Source organism: Podarcis cretensis (assembly GCF_951804945.1).
Source record: "Podarcis cretensis genome assembly, chromosome: 14".
NCBI classification, from domain to species: domain Eukaryota; kingdom Metazoa; phylum Chordata; class Lepidosauria; order Squamata; family Lacertidae; genus Podarcis; species Podarcis cretensis.
This window is the reverse complement of record NC_137183.1, coordinates 51,409,339-51,418,216: the sequence shown is the minus strand read 5'-3', so window position 1 is coordinate 51,418,216 and position 8,878 is coordinate 51,409,339. Positions and strand designations below refer to the sequence as shown.

The 8,878-nt window shown below is 46.0% G+C and overlaps 1 long non-coding RNA gene across 1 annotated transcript; it reads right to left on the bottom strand.

The window, feature by feature from the left end:
- Positions 1-6,034: 6,034 nt before the first annotated feature.
- On the bottom strand, positions 6,035-8,083 carry LOC307203365. Its single transcript, XR_013833194.1, has 3 exons — positions 7,344-8,083; positions 6,339-6,965; positions 6,035-6,304 (listed from the first exon to the last, which is right to left on the bottom strand). It is a non-coding gene; the product is annotated as an uncharacterized lncRNA (long non-coding RNA).
- Positions 8,084-8,878: the final 795 nt, after the last annotated feature.

Here is an 8,878-nt window from a genome sequence, read left to right as displayed (position 1 = left end):
GAAAATGCTTTTTGGTGGGTCACTGTCATGCAATGGTCTTTAACACTGTGCTGCCACCAACAAGACTTCTCTGGTCATTCCTGCAATCTACCAGGTCTATAGAAGGACAGGCAGGTGGCTTGCCAGTTAATCAGGTGCAGAGTTCTTCAGGCCTTTACCAGCGCTTGAAATTTGCCAGGCCCATTTTGTAGCTGGCTATCGGGCGGCTGCGATTAAGTGAAGTTGCCCCGGGGGAACCTGATGTCTCCACCTGGAGGTGCATGCCTGGAGATTCTTAGATCTTGACTATTTCCACACACTAGCAGCGCATCCTGTAGAATTCTACCCATCATATTTTATCTGCACAATCGGAATGAATTTCAGGAACCAGAAAGCCAGGTTGAAAAATACACCTTTCAAGCACTCTGGCTGCAAAGTGGCAAGTGGGCATTCCATTTTGGTGACTGTAACCCTGGTTTTAGGAACCATTTGACACTTCGCTTACATATCTGAGTTTCTAACGCCGGCCTTTACATACAGTCGTGCCTTGCATTCCGAACACCTTGCAATTTGAATGTTTTGGCTACGAACGCCGCAAACCCGGAAGTGAGTGTTCTGGTTTGTGAATGTTTTTTGGGACCCAAACGTCTGATGTGGCTTCTGATTGGCTGCTGGAGCTTCCTGCAGCCAATCAGAAGCCACGCCTTCGTTTCCAAACGTTTTGGAAGTCGAACGGACTTCTGGAGTGGATTCCGTTCAACTTCCGAGGTACCACAGTATCAGAAAGCCACCAAATGCAGGGCTCTATCTTTTCTTCTTCTTTTTAAATAGGACTATTTAAATAAAAAAATAATTCACGCTAGTATACCTGGGAAGTCTCCCATGTTGTGGTCTCATGTTGATAAGGCGGCTTGGCCAAGCAAAGTCAGAGGGAATGATTAACCAAGTTCCTGCTCAGGATTGGGATCTAAAATGTATATGAAGCTTAGCACACTCTTACTGGAAAGCAAACAGAGGTTTAGGGTGTGATTCCACAGCTTTGCTTATTTACTAGAGTTCCAGGGAGCAGTGGGTGAAAGGCTTGTTTCTGAACTACGATGTCGCTGGGTAAGATTCACGGGAATCCAGGCAAAACGCTCTCTTGTTTTTAACAGCATGTTTTCTCCGGCTCTGTGTGTTTGCAACGAAACAGGTTTTTCGGAAGGCAGGTTTTTCAACTGGTGGCTCCCCTGTGATGAAAGGTTGCGGCATTTGGGATTTTTTTAGTTTAGAGGGAAAAGCATGTAAATGGGTGGCATGATAGAAAAGCGTCTGAAATTATACGTGGTGGGTAGAACGTGGACGGGGTTTTCTCCCTTCCATAACACTAAAACTCACAGACATGCAATGAAGCTGAAGGTTGGCAGATTCCTGACAAGACAGAAGTACTGTTTTAGGGGGACAGGGGGTGGGCAGGTGTGGAGGACTCCCTGGTCCTGAATGGGGTAACTGTGCCCCTGAAGGACCGGGTATGCAGCCTGGGAGTCATTTTGGACTCACAGCTGTCCATGGAGGAGCAGGTCAGTTCTGTATCCAGGGCAGCTGTTTATCAGCTCCATCTGGTACGTAGGCTGAGACCCTATCTGCCTGCAGACTGTCTCGCCAGAGTGGTGCATGCTCTTGTTATCTCCTGTTTGGACTACTGCAATGCACTCTACGTGGGGCTACCTTTGAAGATGACTCGGAAACTACAACTAATCCAGAATGCGGCAGCTAGACTGGTGACTGGGGGCGGCTGCCGAGACCACATAACACCGGTCTTGAAAGACCTACATTGGCTCCCAGTACGTTTCCGAGCACAATTCAAAGTGTTGGTGTTGACCTTTAAAGCCCTAAACGGCTTTGGCCCAGTATACCTGAAGGAGCGTCTCCACCCCCATCATTCTGCCCGGACACTGAGGTCCAGCGCCAAGGGCCTTCTGGTGGTTCCCTCATTGCGAGAAGCAAAGCTACAGGGAACAAGGCAGAGGGCCTTCTCGGTAGTGGCACCCGCCCTGTGAAACGCCCTCCCATCAGATGTCAAAGCAATAAACAACTACCTGACATTCAGAAGACATCTTAAGGCAGGCCTGTTCAGGGAAGTTTTTAATGTGTGACATTTTAGTGTATTTTTTGTTGTGACGTGGAGTTTGTGATTTCAGGTCTCTTGACATAATATGCTGGAGACAGTACTCTAGTAACACTTCTTTATTATAGCAACAAGACTCGGGGCCTGATGGAGGGGAGAGCTACATTTATAGGGACAGGGAACCAGCTAGAAAGGATACAATTTTGGAGGGAACAATATCAGGCAATCACAGTCCTGCCTTTTGGAGGAAACCAATAAGACAGAGGATCCAAATACAGCAGCTTAAATGAACCAATAGTAGCTGTACCCTCTGGAACCAAAATGCAGTTACTTTACCCTAATGCAAATACAGACAATAATAATACAGATATAAAATCCTTTGACTCAATACACAACATTTTTGGTCTCTGTGGAAGCTGCCCAGAGTGGCTGGGGAAACCAGCCAGATGGGCAGGGTACAAATAATAAATTATTATTATTATTATTATTATTATTATTATTATTCAGGACAGATAAAAGGAAGGACTTTTTCACACAGGGCCTTGTTAAACTGTGGAACTCACTTGTGCAGGAGGCAGCTGCAGCTGCCAACCTAGATGGTTTAAAAAATTAGGAGGAGATGGAGATCAATGGCTGCTAGTCACAATGGCTATGTTATATATATCCACTGCAGTCTTGGGCCTGTTTACTCTGAAGTAAGCCCCATTGTGTTCAGTGGGTGCCTACTCCTAGGAAAGTGTGCCAAGGAATCAAGCCCAAGGCTTCCCATCCACCTTCTTGGCATGTTTCTGAGCATTTGTTACTTTGCCTCAGCTGAGAAATTTTGTTTTTCAGCTTCAGGGACTGTGATGGTACATATTTATACCATCACAGGTCAGCGTGTTCCCAAAAGTTTGCACTTGTTGATGTTCTGAAACCTGATGCGAGATGTTGCAAAATGTAAGTCTCGAGATGAAATGTGCTCAATAAAGGACATCTGGCTCACAGCTCCTCTTCCAAGCTGGTTTTGGCCTCTGCAAATGTTAGGAGGATGTGGCAGTCCAGTCTGAGATTCCTTGCAATTGAGCCTTCGGCTTCATTAAAAACTTAGAATCATAGAATCATAGAGTTGGAAGAGACCACAAGGGCCATCGAGTCCAACCCCCTGCCAAGCAGGAAACACCATCAGAGCACTCCTGACATATGGTTGTCAAGCCTCTGCTTAAAGACCTCCAAAGAAGGAGACTCCACCACACTCCTTGGCAGCAAATTCCACTGTCAAACAGCTCTTACTGTCAGGAAGTTCTTCCTAATGTTTAGGTGGAATCTTCTTTCTTGTAGTTTGGAGCCATTGCTCCGTGTCCGCTTCTCTGGAGCAGCAGAAAACAACCTTTCTCCCTCCTCCCTCCTTTTATAAATTTGAACATGGCTATCATATCACCCCTTAACCTCTTCTTCTCCAGGCTAAACATGCCCAGCTCCCTTAGCCGTTCCTCATAAGGCATCGTTTCCAGGCCTTTGACCATTTTGGTTGCCCTCCTCTGGACACGTTCCAGTTTGTCCGTGTCCTTCTTGAACTGTGGTGCCCAGAACTGGACACAGTACTCCAGGTGAGGTCTGACCAGAGCAGAATACATTGGCACTATTACTTCCCTTGATCTAGATGCTATACTCCTATTGATGCAGCCCAGAATTGCATTGGCTTTTTTAGCTGCCGTGTCACACTGTTGGCTCATGTCAAGTTTGTGGTCAACCAAGACTCCTAGATCCTTTTCACATGTACTGCTCTCAAGCCAGGTGTCACCCATCTTGTATTTGTGCCTCTCATTTTTTTTGCCCAAGTGCAATACTTTACATTTCTCCCTGTTAAAATTCATCTTGTTTTGGCCCAGTTCTCTAATCCATCAAGGAGAACCTCCGCAGCAAAGGACTTACGAATGTCGCTGATCAAATGCTTAGAGGGCTGGATCTGAATGACATAAAGACCGGTGGGGGGGGGGGGTGGAGGTGGGAATTGCTATGGTTCAGTGGTAGAGAACAGGGTGGATAAAAATCAATGATTTAAATAATAATAAAAATCGGATTTTTAAATTTAAATCCGATTTTATTTATTTAAATCTGATTTTTTAAAATTTAAATCGGATTTTAAAAATAAAATGCTTTGGGTGGGAGGAAAAATCTTTCTAAAGATAGTTTTCTATTTAAGTTACATTATAGTCCAAAGGCTATTCATCAGGAAATAAGGATTTGTTTTAAGTTTTCATGTGTGCTAAAACTCAGTCTCAGTTAAAAAAAAAAAAAAGTTTAACCACATCAGTTAAACATGGATACATATGCTATAATGTTATTGTTTTAGTTAAATAAATTGTTTAAATTATTATTAAGGAAATGATTATTTTTCTCCTTTCAATAAAGTACAGCAGAAAAGTTGTCCTAATATAAACAGTTAACTTATTAAACCTCACCATATTCCCACAATTATCTGCATATGTATTTCTAAAAGTAAAACCAAATCGGTAATTATTTTTGGTATAACTGTAAAAACTACTCTGAAAATTTATTATTCCAAAAAGGAAACCTTCATCTGATTGTCAATATTAAGATTATACCACCAAGAATGAGTCTTTCTGTTAAAAAAATGATTTAAATCAAGTCTTACTGACTAGTGATTTAAATCGATTTGATTTAAATCAAATCCACCTTGGTAGAGAATCTGTCTTGTACACAGAAGGACTCCAGCTCAGTCCAGGTAGGACTGGGAGAGACAGACCTGAAACCTTTCAGAGCTGCTGCCAGTTGGTGTAGACCAGGTGTGTCCAACTCCCTAGAGCAGGGGTCGGCATGGTTTACCTCACCTGGGCCAGTTCACTCCCACGGAGATCGCTCCACGGGCCGGATCGTATCTGCGCAGACGCGATTTCCAGTGCCACGGAAGTGAGTCCCCGCTCTGCGCTGCGCCAGTTTAATGCAGCGCGTGGGGACTCACCGAGCCGGCAGCTCAGTTTGGGGGCAGCTTGTGGGCCATTTAAACAACCCCTGTGGGCTGCTTGTGGCCCATGGGCCACAGGTTGCCGAACCCTGCCCTAGAGACTGTCAGGAGCTCGTCCTACACTCAAGTAGGACCCTGGCAGAAACACATGCCCGACTGGCATGTTCTCTCCCTCCTGATCGATCGTTCAGGAGCTTCAAAAGCTTTCTTCTACCCGAACACCACAGCGACCAATGCCAACAGACATTGGCACACTTAGGGATCCACAGAGTGTTTGCAGTTTGTGTAACAGACCTCAGCAACTCAGCATTTTGGCTAATCTACTTTATTTACATATAAACACACACGGAGCACTGCAACATGGCTTCCTCTCTCTCTAGCATCAGACAGCAAAGAGTAAAAGAACAAAGGACAATAGTCCCACTTCACGGAACACAGTCACACAAACATATTGTCTCCGTCACTTCCCACTCCATGGAGTCAAAACATATACCGTTATGTGAAAGACAACAATCCCATGACTGCAATCACGGAGCAGGAATATTAACAGAGACTACTCCCAGTATAAACCAACTGGCAATGATCTACCCAGAAAAAAATTGTTGAGCTATTATTGGGGGGGGGGGGGCAAAGCTGATGAGCTATTTGGGGAGGGGAGGTCAGCATGGTTGAGCTTTTTAGGGAAACACCGGCTAAGACCGCAAAAAAAAAAAAGAGCAGGCAAATAGAAAGCGCACACAGCGATTGCAGCTAAACACGGACAAAACAAGGGAGGCACCAGGGGGGGGGGGGGGAGAGACCTCTTGCCAGTGATCGTAAGGGACCCAGCGGTCATAAAGGAGCACGCAATCAACTGCAGGAGACCGACCTGTCGATCGTGATCGACCGGTTGGGCATCCCTGGTTGTAGACGATGCTGAGCTGGATGGACAAATGGTCTGGCAGCTTCCTTCCAGTGGCATGGATGCAGAGGAAGGACCATGCAAGTCCAGTGTCTCTGGGTTGCGGTTCAGACTGGTGGAGAACAGGATAAGCAGAAGGCTTTTTTCCTCTTCCGGAGAACTGGTCTAACCAGCATCCCATATTGACACCAAGCAGGCTCCTTCACCGTACTCTTTTCAGTGCCTGCTAAAACATTTCTGTTTCGACCAGCCTGCCCAGATGTTTAGAAAGCTGGTGTGAGTTTTTTATCTCTCTTTAGTCTATTGCTATTCTAACTTTTGTGGAAGTCTTACATGGTTGTTAACTTTCCTCGTTGAAAAGCTTAAGAACAGACCTCCGGAACGAATTTGTCTCATCTTTTTTTGTAAACCGCTGAGGTTTTTTTGACAACCAAGCAGTGTATAAATCTTATGACGTAAAGGTATTCCTACTGTTCCTACAATCCAGCCTCCTGGATATATTTTGGACCACAACTCCCATCTTCCCATGACCAATGCTGGCAGTGGCTGATGGGAGTTGTAGTCCAAAACTTCCAGAAGGGCACCACACTGCATTCCCAGGACTTACTGTAAGTTAGATAGATGATGAATAGAGCTCTGTCTGTTATATGGTAATGCAGATTGCTGCTGTTATGTACTGAAGTTCTCCCTCTGGGCCAGCAGGGGGATACTGTAGATAGTTATGCAAATGAAGGATCGAAAGTGACGTTCAGTGATTGGATAGTTTTAGAAAGTTGCTACAGTTACGATGTTCTGGATCTCTATATAAGCAGGCTGACTGAGCTCTTCAGTTCAGTTCTGTTCTGGCCTCTGAATAAACAAGAGCTGTTTGAAGAATGGCTGTGTCGTCTGATATGTTTGCCCACAACTTAACAGCTGCTCCTATTATATGGGCGCAGAATGTATTTCTCACTGGGAGTACCAGCAAATAGTGTGCATTGAATCGGTACTGCAGCTTTTTAATTGCTAGACTCTAAATGGGAAATAGGGGGACGCAGGTGGCGCTGTGGGTTAAAGCCTCAGCGCCTAGGACTTGCTGATCGAAAGGTCGGCGGTTCGAATCCCTGCGGCGGGGTGCGCTCCCGCTGCTCGGTCCCAGCGCCTGCCAACCTAGCAGTTCGAAAGCACCTCCGGGTGCAAGTAGATAAATAGGGACCACTTACCAGCGGGAAGGTAAACGGCGTTTCTGTGTGCGGCTCTGGCTCGCCAGAGCAGCGATGTCACGCTGGCCACGTGACCCGGAAGTGTCTCCGGACAGCGCTGGCCCCTGGCCTCTTGAGTGAGATGGGCGCACAACCCCAAAGTCTGTCAAGACTGGCCCGTACGGGCAGGGGTACCTTTACCTTTACCTTTAAATGGGAAATACACCAATCTTCAGATCACTCAGTCAAGATTCAGTGGGCTTACCTGTCATGGACTGATTGGAGGCAGAGGAATGGTGGAAGGAACCGGCTGGGGAACCCCCAAGAAAAGATGGCTAATAATAATAATAATAATAATAATAATAATAATAATAATTTATTACTTATACCCCATTCATCTGGCCGGGCCTCCCCAGCCACTCTGGGCTGCTCCCAACAGAATATTAAAAACACGATAAAACATCAGACATTTTGGTATTTATCACCCAAGTTATACAAAAATCTCCAAATGGGTCCGAACGCCAATGTCTAAAACTCCTGGTAGAGGTCAAGGACCCAGAGATCACGCTAAGCGTGGCCAAATTCTGTGCGACTGCTATAAAACTTAGGGAACAAGCTGTATTACCAGAATGATTAAGGTTTTAAATGACAATTTTAGGTTATATTTTAGTGATTAAGAATTAACATACATATTTTTAACTGCTGCTACATCTGTATTGTCCCTGTTATACCCAGTTTCAATTCAATGTATCCCGGTCGTGTTTTATGATATTCCTGATATTGTAAGTGAGCCAGAACTGGTCTGTGACTGTAATAATAACTTCATTCATCAAACATTAAAAACTTCCCTAAACAGAGCTGCCTTCAGGTGTCTTCTAAAAGTCAGATACAGTGGTACCTCGGGTTACATACGCTTCAGGTTACATACGCTTCAGTTTACAGACTCTGCTAACCTAGAAATAGTACCTCGGGTTAAGAACTTTACTTCAGGATGAGAACAGAAATTGTGCTCCGGCGGCGTAGCAACAGCAGCAGGAGGCCCCATTAGCTAAAGTGGTGCTTCAGGTTAAGAATAGTTTCAGGTTAAGAACAGACCCCCGGAACGAATTAAGTACTTAACCTGAGGTACCACTGTAGTGGTTTATTTCCTTGACATCTGATGGGAGGGCGTTCCACAGGGTGGGTGCCACCACCAAGCAGGCCCTCTGCCTGGTTCCCTGTAACTTCGCTTCTTGCAGGGAGGCAACTGCCAGAAGGCCCTCAGCGCTGGACCTCAGAGTCTGGTCTGAACAATGGGGGTGGAGACACTCCTTCAGTACTGCCTGCTCTGACTGGCAGTGACTCTCAAGGGTTCCAGGGAGGAACTCCTCCCAGCCATGCCTGAAGATGCCCAGGGTGGAAACCTGGGGGCCCTGGCACGCAAGCCGGTCCTTGAACACTGGATTTGTGGCCCTTCCCTTTCCAAGATGGGTTCGCAGAGCGGATAAGGAAGAAGTTCGGCGTTTCCGAGCACAATTCAAAGTGTTGGTGCTGACCTTTAAAGCCCTAAACGGCCTCGGCCCAGTATACCTGAAGGAGCCTCTCCACACCCATCATTCTACCTGGACACTGAGGTCCAGCGTCGAGGGCCTTCTGGCGTTTCCCTCCCTGCGAGAAGTGAGGTTACAGGGAACCAGGCAGGGGGCCTTCTCAGTGGTGGCGCCTGCCCTGTGGAAAATCCTCCCACCAGATGTCAAAGAGAA